Genomic DNA, 12585 nt, shown 5'->3' with positions numbered 1-12585 from the left:
CCTGTCATCACAATGCTCCCTGCCATTCTCATCACATTGCACCATGACCTTCTCATCAAATGCTCCATGATCTTTGTCATCACAAACTCCATGACCCTTGGCATCACAATGTTCCATGCCATTGTCATCACAATGCTCCATGAACACTCTCATCATATTGCTCCATGCCCCTGTCATCACAAAGCTCCATGACGCTTGTCATCACAGTGCTCGATGACCTGCTCATCACAATGCCCCACACCCTTGTCATTACAATCCTCCGTGACACATGTATCACAGTGTTCCGTGCCCTAGTCATCACAATGCGCCATGCTGACTCTCAGCACAATAATCCATGAAAATTTTCAGAACTATGCTCCATGCCCTTGTCATCACGATGCTCCATTACCCCTGTCATAACAATGCTCCATGACCACTGTCATCACAATTTTCCACGGCCTTGTCATCACAAGGCTCCATGATACTTTTCATCACAATGCTCCAAACCCCTGTAATCACAATGCTCCATGCCCTTGTCATCACAAAGTTCCATGACTAATGTCATCAGAATGCTCCATGGCCTTCTCATCACAATGCTCCATGCCCTTTTCATCACCATGCTCCATGACCCCTGTAATCAAAATTCTCCATGCCCATTTTCTTCAGAATGCTCTATGAGCCTTGTCATCACAAGGCTCCATGGTCTTCTCATCACAATGCTCCAGGACCTTGTCATCACAATGGTCCATTCCCTTGTCATCACTATGCTCCATTACCCCTGTCATCACAATGCTCCATGACCACTGTCATCACAACACTCCATGACCCCTGACAACAGAGTGATCCGGGACTCTTGTCAGCAAAATGCTCCATGACCCTTGTCATCACAATGATCCATCCCCTTGTCATCCCAAAGCTCCATGACGCCTGTAAACAAAATGCTCTGTGACGCTGGTCATCACATTGCTCCATGGCCCTTGTCAGCACAATGCTCCATGCCTTTGTCAGCAAAATGCTACATGACCTTGTCATCACTATGCTTCATGCACTTGTCATCACAATCCTCCCTGAACCTGGGGACCACATTGCTTCATGCCCTTGTCATCACAATGTTCCATGCTCCCTGAAATCAAAATGATCCATGACTTCTGTCATCACAATGCTCCAAACGCTTGTGATCGCAATGTTCCATAACACTTGTCATCACAATGCTCCATGATGACTTTCATCACAATGCTCCATGACGTTTGTCATCACAATGCTCAATACACTTTTCATCACAATGCTCCCTGACACTTGTCGCAGAATGCTCCATGACACCTGCCATGAAAAGGCTCCATGCCTTTTTCATCACAATGCCCCATGCCCCTTTCATCACAATGCTCCATGTCATTGTCATCACAATACTCCACAAGATTGGCATCACAATGCTACATGACCCTTGTCATCACAATGCTCCATGTCCCCTGTCATAACAATGCTCCATGAACGCAGTCATCACAATGCTCCATGCCCATTGTCATTACAGTTCTCCATGATGCTCATCATCAAAATTATCCATGGCCTTCTCATCACAATGCTCCACGGTCTTGCCATCACAATGCTCCATGCCCTGATCAGCACAATGCTCCATGTCCATTGTCATCACAATTCTCCACGTCCTTGTCATCACAATGCTCCATGACATTTCTCATCACAATGTTACATGCTCTTGTCATCACAATTCTCCATGCAATTGTCATCGCAATGCTCCATAACGGCTGTCATAGCAAGCTCCATGCGCTTGTCATCACAATGCTTCACAAAAGTGTGATCAAAATTCTCAATGGCCCTTGTCATCACAATGCTCCATGCCCTTGTCATCACAATGCTCCATGACGCTTGTCATCACAATGCTCCAAGCCTTTGAAATCACTATGCTTCATTAAGTTTGTCATCACAATCCTACATGACACTTGGCATCACATTGCTACATGCCATTGTCCTCACAATGGACCATGACATATGTCATCACAATGCTCCCTGACACCTGTCTTCACAATACTTCATGATCTTGTCATCACAATGCTCCATGCCCTTGACATCACAATGCACCATGCCCACTGTCATCACAATACTCCATGAAACTTGTCAGACCTATGCTCCATGCCCTTATCATCACAATGCTCCATGACCCCTGTCATTACAATGTTCCATGGCCTTGTCATCACAAGGCTCCATGACCCTTGTATTCACCATGCTCCAAGAACCCTGTAGTCACAATGCTCCATGCCCTTCTCATCACTCAACTCCAAGACGGATGTCATCAGAATGCTCCATGGCCTTCTCATCACAATGCTCCATGCCCTTGTCATCACAATGCTCCTAGACCCCGGTAATCAAAATGTTCCATGCCCATTTTCATCAGAATGCTCCATGAGACTTTTCTTCACAAGGCTCCATGGTTTTCTCATCACTATGCTCCAGGACCTTGTCATCACAATGCTCCTTTCCCTTGTCATCACAATGCTCCATGACCACTGTCATAACAATACTCCATGAATATTTTCAACCCAATGCTCCATGATATTCTCATCACAATGCTCCATGAACCCGTCATCACAACGCTCCATGACCCCTGACAACACAATGATCCGGGTCTCTTGTTATCAAAATGCTACATGAAAGTTGTCATCACAATGATCCATGCCCTTTTCATCCCAATGCTCCAGGAACATGAGCTTTAAGGCTAGGGCTCAGTGCTTGGTTCAGGATTAGAGGTCAGAGCAATATGGTTGGGGGGCTTCCTCTTTCCCAGGTCTCTCCTTACTCCCACCTCTTCTCTGTGGTCCTAAGTCTACTGGATTGGGAAAGATAGGACACAGCTGGTCCCCCAGATTCCCTGAGGACAATGGCAAGTAGCATGGTAAGACTGGGGAAGATCTCACCAAGGTCTCCATAGGCCTATCACAGTGACTGCATATCCCTCATCTGAGACCTACTCCTCTCTTTGACAAGCAGGGCTAAAGGGAAAGTTCTTTGGAAGCAGGTCCATCTCCATATCACCCATTTCAGGACTCTAGGGCTTCACTCTGCTGGCCCAGCCAGTACTGTCCCTCTCCCCCATTATTTTCCTGTGCCGCAAACTGAGTCAGAGAATTATCGATAGCATGAGGGGAACCTGGCTTAGAACAACCCCTTCTGCCATGCCTTCCCTATCCTGGGAATTGAGAGGGGATTTCTGAGGAGAGGGGCTGGTGAGCTCCCAGGGATACAAGGGAACTAGAGATGAGGGAGGGGAGCAAGTGTTTCCCACACCTGATGAGAGGGATCCAAGAGACAGAGATCAGAGGAGGAGACCTCTCAGGAGACACCAATTGTAGAGTGATGCCCCTTTAACTTAATTCTGTGGCGCCCTCCCTGGTGCTGGGGCCAGTCCCTAACTGAAAGCAGACCCACTAGGAGTCCCTGACCCTTCATCACTTCAGTAGCTAGTCGATTTCAGCCCAACTCGGTGACAAGACAGAAAGGAAAGGTAGGGAGCAGTGGCCCTTGGGTTCTCCTAGGGAGGTTACACTTCGAGGGGTTGATGCCAAGTATCTAAGTAACATTTTAATTTTATTTTGGCTGCGCCATGTGACATGCGGTATCTTAATTCCCCAGCCAGGGATAGAACACATACCCCCTGCAGTGGGAGCATGGAGTCTTATCCACTGGACCATCAGGGAAGTCCCTGATGCCAAGTATCTTTCAACTCGGGATCCAACTGAAAGAGCCAGAACCTGGGGTGTTAACTGTAGGAAAGACCTCCAACAGTTCTCAGCCATTCCCCTATGGCAGGCCAAGGGTGGCAGCTTCTAGGAGTCTTTCCCTCTTCTCACAGCCTACTTCCTACAACTATGGGCTTGAAATATTTTTGATCCACTCCCAGGAGGAGGAGATGCTTCAGGCACCAGGCAAAGTCCTGTCTAGGAGGAAGGTGGCAGCAGAGTGCTGGGATTGTGAGGATTTATGGACGTGGGGACAAGGCTGGGAGGAAGATAAAGCCAGGATTATTTAGCTCCCTCCATACAGGCCACTCACAGAGACGAGTGTGTGTGTGGTGGGGCGGGGGGCTTAGGTGGTGGAAGGCAATCACTGGTAGTAAGGGGAGGCCTGACTCTGATGAGGGGTCCTTAGGAATAATGGGAGCCTGGACACGGATGGACACCTTATCAGGGAGAGAGGCCCTGTCGATATGGAAACAGCTGGCATGGAGAATGGCTCCCAGCCCGAATGGCAGCAGCGGCGGCAGAATCAGGAGGGCAGGACGGTGGCTTCGGTTTAAATCTTTAACTCACCAGCTGGCTAGGCAGCGGCAGCAGGGGTGCGGTGGGGGATGTTGCGACCGGAGCCAAGGAGAGCAGTGCCCAGTCCGCTTGACAAACAGCTCATCAGGCCCCGCAGAAGCTCCAGCTTCTGCTCCCGAGGGTGCGCTGAGCTGTGTGGGGACCCGACACAGGCATGAGGCGGGGCGGGGGCTCCCGGCTTCCCCGCGACCGGTTCTCCTGGACTGAGCCTCGTCCATGCCCTGGGCGGGTGCGCGGTATCCCAAGCCCTTCGCCTCCCCTCCCTCCACCACATGCACAGCCAGGGGAAAAAGTAGAAACAACCCCTGCAGATCCTGGAAAGAGAAGGCAGAGCAGGGCGGGGCGGGGCGGGGCTGACCCCACTGACTCCGCCCCTTGGACGCTTCTACCCTCTCGTGGAAGGCTCCGCCCTTTTAGAGGCGGTTAGAGGCGGTTTACAGGCGCTTTACAGGCGGTTTTTAGAGGCGGTTCCTCCTGTCCACGCCCCCTAAGAGGCCCCTACCCTCCCGCTTCTCCCGCCCCAGAGAACTCGCGCCTCCCCGCCCCTTCCCCACCAACCGGGAGCGGCTAGGTTCCTCCTCCGCAGAACCCCGCCTCCACTCACACCTCCTCCTCCTCCTCCTCCTCAGCGTCCTGCATCACCTTGTATCTCCTCAATCCCGACATGTCCTGGGTTCCCAACGTCTCCTGGTGAGCGGCATGATTGGATCAAGGATTCCCCAAATCCTTGGGAGGATCCCCTTCTCTGTCATTCTCTGGACCAGTCTGAATTGTTCTCAGATAATATGAGACAGGTGCCCCCGGGAAGACTCAGTTGCCACATTGGGACAGGGTTGGATTGAAGATTTGGGAGGCACTAGTCGTTAAGGGATTGGGTGGTAGGGCCCCTCGGGGGCATGGGGCATTTAGGAGGTTAGAGCCAAAGGCCTTCGAGGTCATGGGGCTGGGATATTTGGGGTCCCGCGTGAGGATTTTCGGGGTTTGTGGTTCACCCGGTTGGGGGTTGAGGGTTCGGCACAGCCTAAATGCCCACCCTCTCTGGCTCCACCCTGGAAACACGCCGGTGCATTAGGTCACAAAGACAGCATCACGCACTAGGAGTGGGGCTTACCTATTACCAGGAAGGGGCGGAGCCAGGGCATTTCTTCAGAGGAGGGGTAGTCCAGAAGGTGGAGCCAGAGCCTATCAATAAAGAGGTGGAGTTAGGGTTTGTTACAAAGAGGCAGGGCACGGACCCTCTTTTATAAGGGTGGAGTCAGATTTCAGAGCTGCACCCTGGGAAGACGGAGACCTCAGCACCAGGCAGCAAGAAAAGAGCTTTGGGACGCTGTCCAGTACTGTTTTGCCAATCCCCTCTCCTCTCTGTCTTCCTGGCTTCTGCTCCGACAATTACCTTTCTTGTCTGCCCCATTCTGTTTGTACGATTCTGGGCAGAGGAGGAATAGGGCTCCAGAGAGGGCCCAGTCTAGACAGGCCAGGCTATGGGAACACTTGTTGGCTGAGTGGCCTTGGCCAAGTCACTTCATGGTTAGAGGGTCACAGCCCTTCCTCTCTGAGCTGAGACCTCCTTTCATGTGATTTCTGTTCCTGCAGTCACTAATCAACAAATATTTATTGAGTGACTACTAGGTGCTGGGTGATGTGCTTGGGCATGAGGATACAGCAGAGAAGACAGGCACAGACTCTTCCCTCAGAGAGCTTGTCATCTGGGTTGGACAGGGCAGGGGAATCAAAAGAGACAATAAGATCACTACAATAGACGAAGCTGACTGGCTGGGGGCCGTGGAGGGTGCTTTGGCAAAGCCAAGAAAGAGCAATTAACCCAGTGTGGGAGGTTGGAAATAGCTGCCCTATTTGGTCTGGGGAGGGGGGAAGGGAGCCTTGTGGCTGGACGGTATGGGAGAGAATGACCAGAAATGAGTGAAATAAAAGTCCCCTCAGGCTGAAGTGTGGAGAATGGATTCACCTATCCTCTTCCCACCATTCCACACTCTTTTCCCCTCTCATACCTATCTTCCCCTGCCTGGGCTACATACAGACAGGTGACAGACAGATCCACGGATGCCAGTGGGAAGCATTGCAGTCTGGGCATGGAGAAGCTGTGCTTCCACCACACTCACCCTCACTTACACTCACACTCACAGTGACACTCCTGCCCTGCTGCAGCTGGGTCAAGTCTGGTGCAGGGGAACAGGAGGCCTGGTCCCCAGGGCTTCAGTAATTCACATCCCTTCACTCAGATGCAGGGCTCTGTCTGTTGTATACTACACAATTTGGCTTTTGTCGCTGGTTCCTGAGAGGGAGGCTCTAAATCTTTGGAATACCTCAAGTAATACGAGTGTCTTTGTTATCTACGAGTCCCTCGGCTCACACCTGAATTGATGCTAAGAGATGAGGTGACTTGGGCTGAGGCCTGGTCAGCAGAAAGACCAACCATATCATTGCAGAATTGGGGTTTTGAGCCAATCCGTCAGAGGAGATCGAGTCATGTTGCCAACAATTCATTCCTGCCTATGTATGAAATCTCAGTAAAAGCTCTGTACACCAAAGCTCATGGAACTTCCTGGTTGGTGAACATATTGATGTACTGGGAGGGTGACATGCCCTTTGTGTCTCCATGGGGAGAGAGCATGGGAGCTCTGCACTGAGACCCTCCTTGTGTGTCTTTTCATTTGGATGTTCCTGATATATGTACTTTATAAAAAAACTAGTTGTCAGGATAGCACTTCCGAGTTGAGTGAGTCATTCTAGTGAACCATTGGACCTGAGGGGGGTTTGAAGACCTCTGGACTTGTAGCTAGTTAGGCAGAAATGCAGGTGTCCTGGGGACCCCACTTGTGACTGGCAGTTCTAGTGGAGGCAGTCTTGTTGGGACTGTGCCCTTAAACCTGTGGAGTCTAACACTAGTTCTGGGTAGTCAGTGTCTGAATTGAATTGCAGTACACGGGTTGGTAGCAGAATACCTTTCCACTGAGTGCACTCCCCCACTGTCTCCATCTATCTGGAACCTTTTCTCCCTTTCATAACTCCTTAGTAGCCTCCCTGTCCCCATTTCCCACTCTTTGTCTTTAGCTCTGAGAACCTCAGCAGTCAACATTTTGGACAAGGGAAGTGGGTTGCATTGTCCCTGTTAGGGGAAGGTTTGCAGTGTCGTCCCCTTGAAGGCATTTGAACATGAGTTTTAAGGCTAGGGGTCAGAGCTTGGTTCAGGATTAGAGGTCAGAGCAATATGGTTGGGGGGCTCCCTCTTTCCCAGGTTTCTCCTTACTCCCACCTCTTCTCTGTGGTCCTAAGACTACTGGAGTGGGAAAGATGGGACCCAGCTGGTCCCCCAGATTACCTGAGGACAATGGCAAGTAGCAGGGTAAGACTGGGGAAGATCTTCTCCCAGGTCTCCATAGGCCTATCACACTGACTACACATCCCTCATCTGAGACCTACTCCTCTCTTCGACAAGCAGGGCTAAAGGGAAAGTTCTTTGGAAGCAGGTCCAGCTCCCATATCTCACATCTCAGGACTCTAGGGCATCCCCCTCCTGGCCCAGCCAGTACTGTCCCTCTCCCCCATTATTTTCCTGTGCTCCAAACTGAGTCAGAGAATTATCGATAGCATGAGGGGAACCTGGCTTAGAACACCCCCTTCTGCCATGCCTTCCCTATCCTGGGAATTGAAAGGGGATTTCTGAGGAGAGGGGCTGGTGAGCTCCCAGGGACACAAGGAAACTAGAGATGAAGGAGGGGAGCAAGTGTTTCTCCCACCTGATGAGAGGGACCCAAGAGACAGAGACCAGAGGAGGAGACCTCTCAGGAGCCACCAATTGTAGAGTGCTGTCCCTTTCCCGTCCCCAGCCCTAGAGCATATGATGTGACAAACTTAACTGTGACCCCTTTTTTTCTGCCTTATCTTTCCATCATCCATCCATCCATTTATCAATTGATCAATCCGTCCATCTATGTGTCCATATGTCTCCCCATCTTTGTCTCTTCATTGGTCCATTCTCCCATCTTTACTTTCATCTGTGTTTTCACATCTCTCTCTTCATTTATTCATCTGTATGTTTAACCATTAGCTGTGTATTTAATGCATCCATTCATCTATTTATCAGTTACGGTAATAATGAACATTTGTCGATACTTAAGTGTCATGCACCATGCTAAGAGCTCTAAAATCATTTTCTCATGACAAATATATGAAGTAGAATGCTGTGAGTGATGTTTTTGTTCATGCAGACACTTTTTTATACTCCTTTTCCTGCTTCCTTTAGGGAAGTTCTCTCTCACTTCACGTGGTCTTTGTGGCTATGTTCACTATAGTGATCTGATCAGAGTACTCCATTCCCTGGGCACTGTAATATATTGAAGAACTGAGTATGTGTCACAAGCACAGTTCAAAGCTTTTCATGAGCTTTTATGTTAGGAGAAAGAGGCCCTGCGTTTTGGATCACTCACTATACAAATGTGGATTTGAGGCTTCCAGTGGTCATATTTTCTTCTGCTAGAAGATCACCTGTCTATAACCGGAATGAAGTCTCCACATAAAAAAAAATAGAGATAATTCGGGGCTTCCCTGGTGGTGCAGTGTTTTAGAGTCCATCTGACGATGCAGGGGACGCGAGTTCATGCCCCGGTCCGGGAAGATCCCACATGCCGCAGAGCAGCTGTGCCCATGAGCCCTGGCCACTGAGCCTGGGCGTCCAGAGCCTGTGCGCCACAACGGGAGAGGCCACAGGTGTGAGAGGCCTGCTTGCCACAAAAAAAAAAAAAAAATAGAGAGAAGTCAAGCTAAACGATGGAGATAACATAAATTCATTCCTTGATTCCAACCAGTGCTGAAGTAGACCAAATCTTAATCTAGTTATGTGATATGACAAATTTAACTTTTTGCTTAAGCTACTTTAACTTGGGTTTTTTTCACTCACAATAGAAAGAGGCCTAGATAATGATCATTGTATTATTATCCCCATTTTACAGATGAGGAAACTAATATCCAGAAAGTGTAATTTACCCCATGTTTCACCGCTTATAAATGGCAGAACATTGGTACATATTTGGGGCAAAACTCTGACATATTACCCATATATGTCTGTCCATCTGTTGGTTCAGTCCATCCATCTATCCATCCATCCCAGTTATTTATTTATCTGACTATCCTTCAATGCCAAGTCACCAAAGGCAATAAGACTTGCCAACTCCAATTTGAGGCTGGGTTTGGATCAGAGATTAGCAAACTTTTTTGTTAAAGGTTCAGCTAGGAAATAAGGTTTTGCAGGCCATACTGTCTCTGTAGTCACTTGTAAGCTTTGCTGTTGTAGCCCCAAAGCAACCATAGACAATATGTAAATGAACAGGCATGGCTACATTCCAATAAAGTTTTATTTACAAAAACAGGCAGCAGGCTGGCTGGGCCATAGTTTGCCAATCACTGATCTGGATCAGTGGGGAAAACACATACGATCTGTCATTGTTTGGAACATGAGTAGGGAATGGAAACGTATATTCCTTGCATTTGCCATTACTAATGTAGTGGAAACAACAGGGTTTTTATACTCAAACTCTTGTATTTGAACCCGGTTTTAGAACCCTGGACAGTCGAGGGAACAGGATCTGTAAAATGGGAATAATATGTATCTTGTGAGGTGGTCCATGTGCCTGACACACAGTGGGTGCATTCAGTGGTGGTTAGGTCCATCCCCTTTTCTCATTCATCACCTCCCATATATTACCAGCATCAGGAGGCCTCTCTCTTTTTAGGGTGTCCTGGGATACAGTGAGGAGAGTTCAATCTGGCTTTCTGAGTTCAGGAGCCCAACTTCTAAGAATGTGCTTTCATACAAGTTATATAGATTAAGCTCTTGCAAACTCCAAATTTCTCTTTTTAGTAGCTCTACCCCAACTCTTGTCCATACTGTTCCACAACTGTAACCACTCCAGTGCCCAGCAAAACAAAAGGCTCTCTAGTCAACAGGCCCCATTAGACTGAGAGGCAGTTTAGGTACCTTCTTTTATCAAGTCCACCATTCATGATATTACCCTGTTCCCCAGGTGGCTTTTTAACCTATTTATTCCAAACAAATACTCTTCTCTGGGAGGAAGGATTGTGTCCATATGTGTCTTTGTGTCTGTGTGCCCATGACGGTTTGTGTGTAATTGTGTATGTGTGTCTATATGTCCCCTTGTGTCCGTACTGTGATTATACGCTTAACTATCTGTGGTGTGTCCTTGGTAGATGTGCGTGATTTGCTGTGTGATTGATTATATGCCTGTGTATGTGTGTGTGGGTATGGACGTATGTAAGTGGGTAAGGGTGTCCCCACTTTTGTGCTTGTGTGTATATGTGTGTTCTGTTTAATCCATCCCATTGTGGCTCTCAACCTCACAAGGCCTGCAGGGGGCATCCAGTGCACTGGAAAGGGGATGTGAGTCCCCTGTCCTCTGCTCCAACCTCATGGGGCCTGCAGAGGGCATATAGTGTCTAGAGAAAAATAGATTGTGTGGCCTGTGGAAGTGGGGCTCTGGTCTGAGGAGCCTGGGCTCTCTTATTCCAGAAAGGAGCCTGGAAATGAGCAAGAAGCCTGATGACTCAGCTTCTGAAAGTCCCTGATCCTAGGAGGGGGTCTGCTTCACCCCTCAAATCCTTCTCCAAACCCTATGTCCACATCCAGAGGTTCCTGACACAGCCTGCAGGGCAGAGCTTGTCCCTTTAGTCCAAGTGTGGGTAGGATATTGCACAGCACTTCTGGAGGTGACTGGACATCAGGATGGAGGGGAAGTCTTGAGCAATAGTACACCCTCCTTCTCTGCCTCCTGCCCTCAGCATCTTGAAGGACTGCCTCAGTCACTGCCAGGATTTCCTGAACACCCCCTCTCTTTCATTTTCTGCAGTTTGGGCCACTCTGGGCCCCAGGATTTCTGGGCCTGTACTGAGCCTTCTCAGGAGACGTGCAGGAAACAAGGGCCTCTGAAACCAAGCAGAAGGTGACCTGTGTCGCTGGTGATGAGCCTGGTGGGTAGGCTGGCCAGAGGGAAGGCAAGGGAGTCTCCATGTAACTGGGAGCTCTGCAGAGCCTTGAGGATGGGTGAAGCAGGAGGTAGGACATTCCAGGTGGAATGAACAGCAAGCACAGAGGCTCAGGAGGGACAGGGCTTTGTGATTAATCCTGATGTGGTTGAGGCAGCGGAAAGCAAGTGGTGTGAGAAGCTATGTATGTGGGGGTAATCCCTGGGTACTTGGGGCACCTCCTAGTGATGCCATGCCCAGTGGTCAAAGTTCATGGAAGACCCCTGTAACCTTAATCAGGCAGGACCATCAGGGACCAGTATTCCCTAGGCATGAAGGTTTGGGTCCCTTAGCAGGCATAGAATGTCAACCAGCTGAAGTGCCAGTTGGAGGTAAAGGGAATGAATCATAGAGGAAGTGTGGCAAACAGAATTTAAGACTCCTCCCTCCTGGTGTGCATATCCTGTATAATCTCGCTTTGAGGGGATCCCCTTGGCCTCCTGGCTTGTGAATATGATGGGATATCAGTGATGTGGTTAGGTTATGTTATATGGCAAAAATGAAGGAGCTTTGCAGATGTAATTAAGGACGCAAAATCAGTTGACTTTGAATTAGTTGAAAGGGAGATTACCCTGGGTTGGCCTGACCTAATCAGGCGAGCCCTTTAAAAAAGTATCTAGGGCTAAGAAATAAAAAGCAGCAGCAGGGAGGAAGATGGTGGAAGAGTAAGACACGGAGATCACCTTCCTCCCCACAGATACATCAGAAATTCATCTACACGTGGAACAACTCATAAAGAACACCTACTGAATGATGACAGAAGACCTCAGACCCCCCAAAAGGCAAGAAACTCCCCACATACCTGGGTAGGGCAAAAGAAAAAAAAGAATAAACAGAAACAAAAGGATAGGGAAGGGACCTGCACCAGTGGGAGGGAGCCGTGAAGGAGGAAAGTTTCCACACACTAGAAGACCCTTCACGGGTGGAGACTGCAGGTGGCGGAGGGGGAAAGCTTCAGAGTAGCGGAGGAGATCACAGCAACAGGGGTGTGGAGGGCAAAGTGGAGAGATTCTGGCACAGAGGATCGGTGCCCTCAGGCACACACCAGCCCGAGAGGCTTGTCTGCTCGGCCGCCGGGGCGGGTGGGGCTGGGAGCTGAGGCTCAGGTATCGGGTTTCAGTCGGAGCACAGGGAGAGTACTGGGGCTGGTGGCAGGAAGAGAGCCTGAAGGGGTTAGTGCACCATGGCTAACCCGGAGGGAGTCTGCGGAAAAAGTCTCAAG

Source organism: Mesoplodon bidens, assembly GCF_964165515.1.
Source record: "Mesoplodon bidens genome assembly, chromosome: Y".
Classification (NCBI taxonomy): domain Eukaryota; kingdom Metazoa; phylum Chordata; class Mammalia; order Artiodactyla; family Ziphiidae; genus Mesoplodon; species Mesoplodon bidens.
This window is presented reverse-complemented; position numbering follows the sequence as displayed.